General features: G+C 44.1%; 1 pseudogene across 1 annotated transcript in view; it reads left to right on the top strand.

Annotated features, from left to right (window-relative positions):
• LOC311056277 (RNA binding protein fox-1 homolog 2-like) overlaps positions 1-12024 on the top strand; it is a 52043-nt pseudogene that overhangs the window by 21776 nt on the left and 18243 nt on the right. The window contains exons 3-6 of the transcript XR_014602902.1: positions 5610-5804; positions 6127-6309; positions 6855-6908; positions 7546-7638. The product of XR_014602902.1 is annotated as an RNA binding protein fox-1 homolog 2-like (transcript). The remainder of the gene's footprint in view (positions 1-5609; positions 5805-6126; positions 6310-6854; positions 6909-7545; positions 7639-12024) is intronic.

Here is a 12024-nt window from a genome sequence, read left to right on the forward strand (position 1 = left end):
GAGAAATATCGCAGAGACCATAGGGATACGCAGAAGAAGCTGAATGCAGTGTTTTGTCTTTTGAACAGCAGCAGCCTCTCAGGCAATAGGTGGATTACTCAACAGTCTCATTGTTATGAGTTGTTATGATTGTGACTAGGTCTGGTGTCATCGCTGAGTTACAGTATAGTGTGACCAGCAGCTCTCCTCTCCGATCCATCCACTGTGTGTGTGTATTGTGTTGCTGATGTGGGCTCCACCTAGTTGGCTGGGCTGTAGGGGGCCGCTGGCAGTGACACACACAGACACGCGCTTGAAAGGGTTGCAGTGAAACCCCCCCCCCTCACCCCCCGACCTCATCCACTTGGTGTATGGAAAAGCATATGGTGTCTCAGGTAACCAAACTCTGTGTGTGTGTGTGTGTGTGTGTGTGTGTGTGTGTGTGTGTGTGTGTGTGTGTGTGTGTGTGTGTGTGTGTGTGTTTTTTTGTGTGACAGTCTCTGTGCACGTGCATGTGACGTGTGGCTGTGTCTAAATTTGTATGTGTGTGTGTGGACATAGTGAGCTCGAAACAGGATACATGAATGTATCCTTCCTTTCACCAGATGGTCCTTTTTTGGCTAATTTATACCTCTTACTGTTGATTTCAACAATTTCATGTTTTGATTTGCCATGCTTCAGCTCTATGATAAATTGTTGAGTTTATCATAGAGCTGAGCAATTAACCGAAAATATACCGAAACCAACATTTAGATCCAATAACCAGCTTGATCTTGTAGGTTAATCGAATGATCGAGAAGCAGGTTTTGTTTTTCTTCTTATATCAACAAATCGACGTGAAAAAAAAACCAAATTTCCCTTTACCCGGTATTATACTTTGTTGTGCAATGGTGGCGTACAAAAACAGCCAGAATTGCTGATCTACAAGCTCACAACGTGTCGCATCGTGACGTGTTTGGCTTGTGGATCTTTTCACTATCACTTTTCACTTTAAAAAAATAATATTGTTCATTAATCATAATTGAGGCAAAAGTCATATTGCTCAGCCCTAGATTATCATGTCTTTTTTTATGCTTCATAATGCCCGGGCTAATTGAATTTACAACAGATACAAACCAACTCTCTTTCTTATCTGTCTATGTAGAGAAATCTGGTCTGGAAAGTTAAGCGATAAGAATAGACCAAACACAACTCTAATAGAGCGTAACATGATTTTCCACCCTTCCCTTTTTCCTCTTGTTAAACCTCCCCCTTCTCTCTCTCTCTCTCTCTCTGTTCTCCTAGTCTCTCTCTCTCGTTTAGACTATATGATGCTACCATTTAGGGCAGTGCAACTCCTTTACTCAGTGTGTCAGGAATGCCTCTGTTGACTAATGGATGTGCTCTGCTGCCGGCCTGCACGCAGCAGCAGTAGTGCCCCCATTAAACAGCCTCTCTCTCTACCTACCCATCCTTATAGCCATGCTTCATCCATCCATCCATCCATCCATCCCTCCCTTTATTCTGCCTTGCTCCATGATATGAGGCTATCACATGATCTCACATAGTGCACACAGTGCTGTACACAGTCACTCAGTAGGTCAGTGTTTTTGTAGCTACCTCTATTGGGACTCAATATCTACAATAATGCTTCACTGGACCGATTTGTGTGGGTCATTGTGTCCGCTTATCTGACAACATTTATTTATTTATTTTCTTTCTATGCTTTGACCTGACTAACTTGCCCTACAGCAGGGGTCGGCAACAGGCGGCCCGCGGGCCGAAATTGGCCCCCCAGAAATAATATCTGGCCCGTGAGATAATTTTGAGAAAAAAAATTTTTTGAAAAATTTTTTTTTTTTTTTTTTAGAAAAATATTTTTTGATTTTGAACCCACTTTTGAAATCATGCACTCATAAACACGATGCATTTTAAAGGATTTATAACATTTTATAGCTAGATTAGAGGAAAATGGAGAAGAAAAAAAAAATCACCAGAAAAATCGCCTGTGCTAATATTTAAACCGGAAAAAATGTTGATTTATATTGGTCAAACAGAACCGAATTAGACCCAAATTAGACCCGAATTAGACCGAGTTAGACCCGAATTAGACCCGAAAAATTTTGCGCCCGCGCGCTTTGCGCGCGGGCGCGTGTTGTGCACGCACATGCACGAACATGCACGCGCGTGCATGTTCGCGGGGAGCCCCGGCCCGCGATGGAATGTCTGGGAGTGATATTGGCCCTAGGCTTATCTCAGTTGCCTACCCCTGCCCTACAGCGTTTTCTTCAGCTGAGGAAGCATAATTACAGCAGCCAGGAAGTGCTTCGACAGGAGAAACTAGTAGCTTTACAGTATGAAGTTCAAGTAAAAAGTAAAAAATAAAATGGGGCGATTGCTCTAATCTTCCCAGCATGCAACAGAGGGGATCTCCCAAGATGCCTGTGAAATACACAAGGCAATCAGGCTGCAATATCCATTTGAGTTATATTTTATTTACCAACGTTAGCGACACAGGGGTTAGTCTCCATTGAGTCGGTGTCAGAAGGACCTCACACCGTGTGCCACAATGGCACTCTACAGCGTAGGACAACACAGTGCGCACCGACTCTCCATTCTGTGGTCAATCGCTGTGCAATCGCTCAGCATGCACATGGCAGGTTACAGCCACAGACGAGAAGCCAAATTGATGAGAGCCTGTGAAAGTAGGAATGTTGACTGTTGCTCGGGTCTAGGGTTTTTAAAACTTAATTCCAACCCTCCCAGCCGATTATGAGAGACCTACCCCACCCACCAGACGTACCCGTAAAAAAAACACATGCATGTGTTTGTGTGTGTGTGTGTGTGTGTGTGTGTGTGTGTGTGTGTAGGACCCACCCGACCCACGGGTCAACCCGCAGGGCCTGCGGGTTGTGAGTCGACCCGCACATCACTACTGACCGTGTATCACTGACTAGGTCTCCTTGACATTCCTATTCAGAATGACCTGAAAGGCAGAAGCACTGCTTCTACAGTACCTTTTCATGTGAACTGTGGATGAGTAGGATGAGTAGCAAATGATTCATGATTAAGTTCTAATACCTGCTCTTTGTAATCGCCAGATATTTAATCTCTCTCCTAGTGTTGTTGCTCCCCCCCTGCTTCTCCGTCTCACTCTCTCTTCCTTTGTTTTCCATCACTTGATTTGATTTTGTTTTAATTTGATTTTATTGCGCAATAATAAGACACAAAGTAAACAAAATAGGCTACATAAAAATAAAAAGAATTGCAGAGGGGAGGAAACAATCCTTAATGTGTTAGCAAGGGCCCTCGCATAAAATTGATATGGGAAATAAGTACAATTATCCATCTCTATTTGCACATCCTCCTCTTTAACCACTTAAGCCCTACATACTGTTATTGAAAATAGTCAATCTACAAGCTCACAATGCAGTGCATGTAAGCTAACTAGATCAGCTATTTTCACCTATAATGACATTCCCAAAAATGGGATGCCAGGGTTAAAGTGGTTAATCCTGGCCTTTCTTTCTCTGTTACTTTTCCTCTTTCCCTTCTCTTCCTCTCTCATATGTTCTCCCTCGCTCCATAACAGATACGGTACGTGTGACTCAGCCTTGGGCTGGAATAGGCCTAGAGAACACACCCTTTTGTGGCTAAACGCAGGCTACTGCATGTTTATAGTGTCACATGTCCTGACACGTTGGCTCAGTCCTTTGATTGAAGCTTCAGCGAGCGAGCGAGGGGGGGGAGAGTCCCTCCAAATGCATTTTACACGGCCCTATCATCTTCTTTTTATACAGTCTTTTTGATGGTTACCCATTTATCACCAGGGCAACAGATACTGTAGCAAATGTGAAACACCATCATCTGTCACGCATTCTTTCCTATCATACGTTCAGCATTTCCACGGTGGAGTGTGGCAGCAGGCTTCTAGATTTTTCCATCCTGGAGTTTTGTGTGGGTTTCTTTTTTTTCCCCCTCCAGTTTTTACTTTTTTGGGATCAGGCAGACTTTTCTGATGCTCTCTCTATCTCTCGGGCCCAGACCCAGAGGCCTCTCTCCATCCATCTGTCTGCCTGTCTGCAAGCGGATAGGGCTTAGACCCAAGCTGGCTTTTGCAGTACAGTTAGTGTCTGTGGGTTACTGCAGCCTGAGAGCTGTATGCAGTTGGAGCTATAGGATTAGAAAGGGAGTGGGTGAGAGAGAGAGAGAGAGAGAGAGAGAGAGAGAGAGAGAGAGAGAGAGAGAGCTCATTTGCTCTGTGGTTCCACATCTTTTACTCTGGCTAATTAAAAAGGCTGTCTGGAGACGGGAGTGTCTCCTCCTGGCCTCACCCAGCTCACAACCAGCCCACGACAGCACCAGACTAATGGTTAATGGTGTGTTGTTGTGCCTGGCTTGGTGGCCCTCTGGATGGACCGACCCCTTCCCCTGAAGCAAAACAAAACCATAAAAAGCACTCTTTTGGATGTCTGTGGCTTTTTTGGAGGAGCCACTTTTGTCATTTCTCCTGAGCCATCCCTCTTTTATTCTGTCTCTCTCTCTTTCTCGCTGCTGTAAAGGGATTTTGTGGAACTCATCCCACACGATGCCCTTGAGTGTTCAAAAATGATTGAAGCATGCAATATTGCAGAGTCACTGCACAATAGAGTAAGGTTTGAGACGTCTTTACAGTATAACAAGTAGGAGGGTACAACTGCTGCTGATATGATTGTAACAAAGCACAGGAAATGGCCCGCAGCGAGTAACCAACTGACCCACAATGCATTTGAAATATAAATGATGTCTGAAAGAAGTGCCAAAGCCCTGCAACACCTGCTCTCACAGTGTATATGGACCAGGGCCATGAAAAGTCACTTTTCCACCTGTGTGGTAACGGCTTGGCTCACTTTATTTTTCTACTGCAGAATCAGATAGAACCCATTCAATCTAGCAGCATCCAACCCTCTGTGTAAACAAGTTAAAGTTAAAGCAACCCTTAATGCTGTCTTTAAACTAAACTACATCTATTTCACCTGTACATTCTCAACAAAACGTTTCTGGTGAGACATTATAGGTGAGAAACGGGCCATGCAGTTGCTCAATATTGATTCATTGCACACTTACAATGGCGAGTTTAAAAGTTTTAACAATATTCAGTAGCATCCATGCAGTATAGGGGAGCGCAATGACACTAAATGAGGATTCTCTCTTGACAAATCAGAGTATTCTGCAGTGTTTTCACGTCCCCTTTTGGTATTGCCATGGGCTCAATTGGAACCTCGACCTTAGGTCAAGTTGAGCCGGTACCGTGCAGTGGAAAAGCGTCATGTGTCATGGCCGATATTTATCAGCTCATCCATCCTACACGCATCTTTGTATCTCAAACTGTGTATCAAATTTTCTGACTCTGAATAATAGATGTGTTTGCCGTAAATATTTCATGGTTGGCTGACTGAAAACTCATGCTTGACAGATATATTGAGGGAGAGAGAGAGAGGAACGGAGGGAGCCTTGGAGGTAGTGATGGATGGAGAGAGAGAGAGAGAGAGAGAGTGAAATTCAATAGTTATGTTTTAACCCTTTCGTTCTATGTTCACCTACCATAAACATATTAAGACGTTTCTCTTTTCCTTTCCTCTCTCCTTCTCCCCTCCCCTCCTTCCCTGCAGGGTTCTCAGGACTCGACGGGGGTACAGGAGGGCCTGGTGGCCCCACCCTTTGCCGCCTTCCCCCCTCCACCCCCTCCTCAGAACGGGCTGCCGGGGACAGAGTTCGTCCCTGGGACCCTGTTCACTGCCGGGGCCCAGGGGGCGGCCGAGACAGTGGCGGGCGCTAACGGACCCACCGCCACCAACAACAACAATGTAAGCACAATGCTAACTATGCTTAAAAGACCTGTTGGGGTTGATTTTGTAAGTATCCATTTATGGGATATTCAATGTAAGATTGTTTAATTTAGCTTGTTACAAACGTACATTTCCTCTTGTTCAAATGATGATGCAGATGTCTTCTAGATCGCGCTTTAAATTTGTTGTCTCCCTCGTTCTCCTGTTCTTCCTCTGCCAAATCTCCCTGCTAATCTCTCTCTCTCTCTCTCTCTCTCTCTCTCTCTCTCTCTCTCTCTCTCTCTCTCTCTCTCTCTCTCTCTCTCTCTCTCTCTCTCGCTCTCGCTCTCGCTCTCTCCAGGGAAAGGCAGAGGAGACGTCCCAAGGAGAGGCAGGGGGCCAATGCAGTGCAGGAGGGACCGTGGCAGTAGCAGGGCCAGACTCTGTGGGGGACTCCTCCGAAGCCAAGGGGACCCCCAAACGCCTTCACGTGTCCAACATCCCATTCCGCTTCCGGGACCCAGATCTCAGGCAGATGTTTGGGGTAAGGGCGGAGCTGGGAACGTCCCGGCTGCTGGCCTAATTTTTCTCCCTCCCCCAGCAGGATCAATAAATCATTGTAGAACACCAGAGGTCCAGACTGCTGTGGCAGTCTGAACCATATAGGAAGGGGGGCTGGGTAGGAATGGACAAAAAGAGCTAACTAACAAAGGAAATACACGCTCATGGACATTCTTGTGGCTGTACTCGGAGGCTCAGTTAACTACATGTGTGTTAAAGTGACCCAGAGGAAAAATGGAAAAAGAGAGAGGACAAAGCTGAGAGTGATGAGGAAGGATAGAAAAAAGGGAGGAGGGGCATAGACGAAAAGGTTGAAAACTAGCATGGAAAGGGACTTCTAGTTTTTGTATAGCAGTGACCCCTAGTGCAGCATTGCTGTAATTCATGTTGCTGTGTCTGAAGCTTGCACACAGTGAGATTCACTTTGAATTATGACAAATTAAAGGAAAACAGCTCTTTTACATAAGCCGACTTCTCGTCTGTGACTGATTGTCGGCTAATGTCTTTTTTTCTTGTCTGCATTTTCAGCAATTTGGGAAAATCCTGGACGTGGAGATCATATTCAATGAGAGAGGCTCCAAGGTGAGTCCATTGTTTTTCTCCCCTGCTCCTTGCCAATAACACTGTTGTCTTGGACTGTTGCTTACACCACGTGCCACAGGGGGAATCATTTTACTGCCCCTCACAATCCCCACCGTATCAGATATAAAGCAAACAGTGTGGATATTGAGATTACATTGTGGACTTAACCCATTAAGACCAGGAATGCATCTGTGTCATTTTTAGATTTGAGCTAAAAAGAATTATTTTACACTTTGGCTATTCAAAAATAGCAGATATAGCAGATATACAAGCGCATAGCGCGGAATGAATATATATATATTATTTTGAACCGAACAGTTTTAAGTCAAATCTTTGCTTCTGGGGGTTCCTGGAAAATGTTAAGATGGGGGGATATGAAGGTTTTTCTTCATATCCATGAAGAAAAACCTCTTCATGGATATGAAGAGGTTTGAGAACCACTGATATTATAGCAACATAAGTTTAAAAAAAAAAGACATTTGTAAAATTGGCCTCTGGCCTTAATGTTTTAACTAGGTATAAAAAAAAAAACACACAAAAAAAAACTGCTAAGAAGCACATCCCCTCGGTATCTGCGTACACCCTCTGGTGTGCCCTGCTCTCACTGTCAACCTCTACCCTCTGCCGCACACCACAGGGCTTCGGCTTTGTGACATTTGAGACCAGCGCAGATGCAGAGAAAGCCCGGGAAAGGCTCCATGGCACACTAGTGGAAGGTCGTAAGATTGAGGTAATTTTCCATTCTCTCTCTCTGCCTCTCTCTCTCTCTGTTGTCTGTCTTGCGCTCTGTCTTGTCCCAAAGTAATTCTGCCTGAAATCTGCTAGCTAGCTCCCATCCTCCCTTCACTGACATGCTCTGATGCAGCCCGCTGGTATTCCCCTCCCTGGTCTGTTGCGGTATACTTTTATTTATTCTTTGTTTTTGCCTTGTTTGGGACCCCCTCCTTATTTTTTTGTTTATTTTGTGGTGGGAGAGGTCGGGTATGCAATCACACAACGCAAGGCATGCTGGGTATTTTTTTAAAAAAATTGCATCCATTTTTGGACATTAAACTCTTGATCATCATCACCTTTTTTATTATTTTCTTTGTTTTGTTCTTTGCGGTGTTACTTGTAGTCATACCGATATTATAGCTTTTTCATTTTTCCAAAACCAGTTGAAACGATGTTTGTGCATTTAGATCTGGAGGGCATGAGACAAACATGGCGAAAAAGGGGGGTGCATGGCAGATTTCTATCTCCTCCATAGATATGAAGCTAAGTGGTTGTGACAAGCAGCATATGACTCCTGGTGCAACAACAGCAGCATGCTGGGTATCACAGCAACACCAACGCATGTTCTCCTTTTATACTCTGGATTCTTACCAGAGAAACTGTGCCCTCTAGCTTGTGTAAAAAATAATAATAATAATGTTCATCTCTGTTGTTTTGTTTTGTTTTTTCCTGAAGCACGTTTATGAAGTCTTGAAGGAAATGCATGTTGTTTTTTGGGGGGGGGGGTTTTCCGGAGGGGGAGGTCGTCTTCCTGCCTTGTGATTTCTATAGCCAAGGCAGCTTGAGACACCAGTTCTGCATGGGTTTGCTGTGTGTCGATTTCCTGGTGACGTGTGCGTGTTCACGTGTGCAGTGTGCATGCTTAGGTCAGTCCCTGCATGAGAGATGAGGCTGGCTTGGGCTCCCTTGTTTGGTTGTGTGCGTGTGTGTGTGTGTGTGTGTGTGTGTGGTAGCGAATGGATGACAGCCACCTGCATCCAGTGGTACAACATAACCCAGCCCGCCCCCCCCCCCCCCCTGCCACCTCCATCTTCAGTCAATCAGCAAGCTAAATGAATACTGATGGGGCCAATCTAACCTGCATCAGTCACGCATCTTTATTGAATCAACAACCTTGTACTGCCCCCCCCCCTCACCCGCCCACACCAAATGTACTGCTATAACCTCTGACTTTCTATCTCTCTGTTTGTCTACAAACTAAGTTGTTCTGCATGACATCAGTTACTTTTACAATAATAAAGTGGGGCAGTTTTTCCTTTCCTGTTGTTTGTCACTGCTGCATGTACTGTTGTACTCAAGTAGTCGTGTTAGGCCAGTCATGCATCATCTGCATGGTGGGGCCTGTGGCGATCTGCCAGGTCCATCTCTCTCTTTCTCTTTTTCTCTGTGCGTGCGTATCAGTGCATGAGCTGGTCGAGACAAAGGGCTGATGGAGTTTTATGTGTTAATTCTTACGTTGTTTTAATGGAGGGGGAAAAACGACTAGAATGTCTTTCTTTTTGAGGCAACGCTACCTGGCAATTATCCCTTTCTCTGGTAGATGTTGCTGTTGTAGCTCTGGCTTTACCGGTCATATAATTTCAGAGTTTATTGAACTATGGTGTCGGGGACAAAGAAAAAAAACAGCTGCTGAGATCACATCACTGTATTATAATTCAGAAACTCTGAAATATAGGCCTACTGTATGCCTCTTGTTTTACTAGTAATGAGTGAGTCTTTCTATTTTTCATTTTTATTTTGCTATCCACTGGCATGGGGTTTAGTTGAAATAGCTATGCATGGTTGGTATTTTAGTATGGATACTTAAGATAACTACGGTCCTGTTGTCAGACAATTTGTTTTTTATTGCATGTCTATTGTTCAATTTTATTTTATTCGTATTTATTTTTGGTGATGGTAATGTTAAAACATTTTGTTCTTAAACTAGCATGAAGTCTGTTGAACCTGGTTGTCCTTGATACAGTTCTACAGCAATGATGATTGCATAGTTGTTGTTGTTTTTTATTAACTTAAAAAAACTAATGTTTAATTTAGTCCTACAATGCCGACTACTTAACTTGAGTGTTATTTCTAATTCTTGGCTGACTATTTTGGGTAGCGCATGCCATTGGGACTTGGTGGTTTCTCATAGTTTCACTAACCTCAAGTATGCATGGATGTAGCCTGTAGAACCGAAAAAAGAGAATTGTTGTCTTTTTAAAGTTACATTGTACTTCTTTTTGTCTGGAGTAAAACTCTGCGCTTTGAAGAAGTCAGTTTCCTGTGTCGCTTCCAATGTCTCCATGTAAGTGGCCCAACTCAAATTCACTATATGTCTTCCTGCTGTCTGTGACATCATCTCATCTCCAATGCTTCCATATATAGAGTCCTGTAGGCCTATATATAGATATGATGATGATCTGTGCTCGTGCAGATATGCACACCTCCATGCATCTTTACCCCATCGTCTCTCTGTGTTTTTTGTGTCCTGACGTCAACCGTGGTAGAAACAATGATTTAAAAATAATAATAATAATAATAATAATGGTCAAGCAATGCTAGGCTTAACATTTTGTCTGTCATTGACATTAACATTTCGTCTGTCATTGACCTCAGACTCTTGGACTGCGGGATACTTCAAAATCCGACGATGGAAAATGCCTTCAACTTCATTTTGTGTGTCTTGCATAGTCGCATCTTTCATCCCTTTAGCAATATTGACAGGCTTGCAGGCTCCCCGTCAAGTCGTCCAACTAACCTCCTGGCTCTGTAACTCTGTGTTTGTGGTCGGTGTGTGTTTGTGGTTGGAGTGTTATGGGAAGTGATGGCTCCTCCGCGGCGCAGAGTTTTAGTCAGACCTGTTCAAAATAAAAGCACAACACAAGTCAGGCGAGTGCCTCACAGCACAGCTCTGCATGCATTTTGTCTCATCTGCTGGGGGCGCTGTTTAGAGGGAAAAGACCTTGTCATGAAGCCACGTGTGTTTCCCACCACTGCATGGACGTGCGCGCGTGACACGAGGGGTGAGACTGAAGTTGAGTCTGACTGAGGAAGTCTCTCGGCACGATTCACCTGCATGTTTGACTGTGGACGTTGTCACCCACCGTCACTATAGTCAGTCACTCCACACAACAGGGAGACACTTTTTCCCAGCGTTCAAAAGGAGCCTTCATCTCAGCCTTCATCAGCATTGGCCCTGGCCCTTATACATCCATCATTTTCACACAACAACAAATAAGCATGTCATCTTGCAATTTGAGTTGAGAGCATGTTTGAAATTGATGAGAATTTAGATTCTATCAGATTTTGAGATGTGCTGCGGTGAAGGCTTGTTTGATGCGATGTGTCCCTCCCGGTCCTGTGGAGGATGACTGTCTTAATCTGGGCTGTATGTCATGTACTGGGCCTAGCTTTGGATCGGGCTGAAGTCGTGGTTCCTTGTAGCTTGCATGACTTTTCTACAGTAAAGGTTGATCCATGAATGAAATGGTGTCAGTCTGAGTGTGCGGGTGTGTGCGTGCGCACAATGTGTGTTTCAGTGTGAGCGGTTGACGGTAAAGGGTAAAGGGTTTGTACTTTGCCCTTTCCAACCCTCTTGTCTTTATTCCTCCCAGAAAACTTCAGTCTGTTTTTCCTGTCCCTCCATTCTCTTCATGCCAGTCAAGTTTGTCTTTCTTTCACCACTCTTGGTCCACGCTACCTTCTTCTCACACCTCTTTCACAGTCCTTGCCTTGTGTTTTGTCTTGTGACCCACTGTTAAATTATTATAGTTGTAAGTTTGTAATTTTCATGTTACCCTAAACCTACCTATATTTCCTACCTTTAACCGCCATCCTCACTTTTGTTTCTATCTGCCTCTGGTCTTTTTTGTGTTATTTATTTATTTTACTTTGATTTATTTTTCAAGTTACAGTATGTTCCTTTGTGGTGACTTGTGAAACCAGTGGGAAGTGACGTGTTTCTATCCATGACCCTTTGCCAAATAAACACTGTTCTCTTGTGGCGTAACTTCACCACCTAAGAATCTTGTCTTGCTCCATTTAACCAAAGCACTCAGACCGCCAGGCTGAGGTAAACCTAGGGCTATTTCCAGACAGTGTAGAAAAAACCCAAACAACCTTTTCTACGGTTATGACAGAGGGTAACCTGGTGGGTATCTGACTCCCACTCCTTTCCTTTTTTTGAGGGATATTGTGTTTTATTGAGTAAAAGTAAAGACGCCCTGGTCTAAACAGCACTTGGTTCAAGCTTCATCAGTAGTAAAGAGCAGAACCAGTGACCCTAAGCTCTGTCTACCATTTAAAAAATTATCACTCCCATTTTCTTTCTGCCTTTCGCTCTCCTATTCTGAAACTGTTACAC

The sequence above is a fragment of the Gymnoscopelus microlampas genome (genome assembly GCF_963454915.1).
Source record: "Gymnoscopelus microlampas genome assembly, chromosome: 11".
Taxonomy (NCBI): Eukaryota; Metazoa; Chordata; class Actinopteri; order Myctophiformes; family Myctophidae; genus Gymnoscopelus; species Gymnoscopelus microlampas.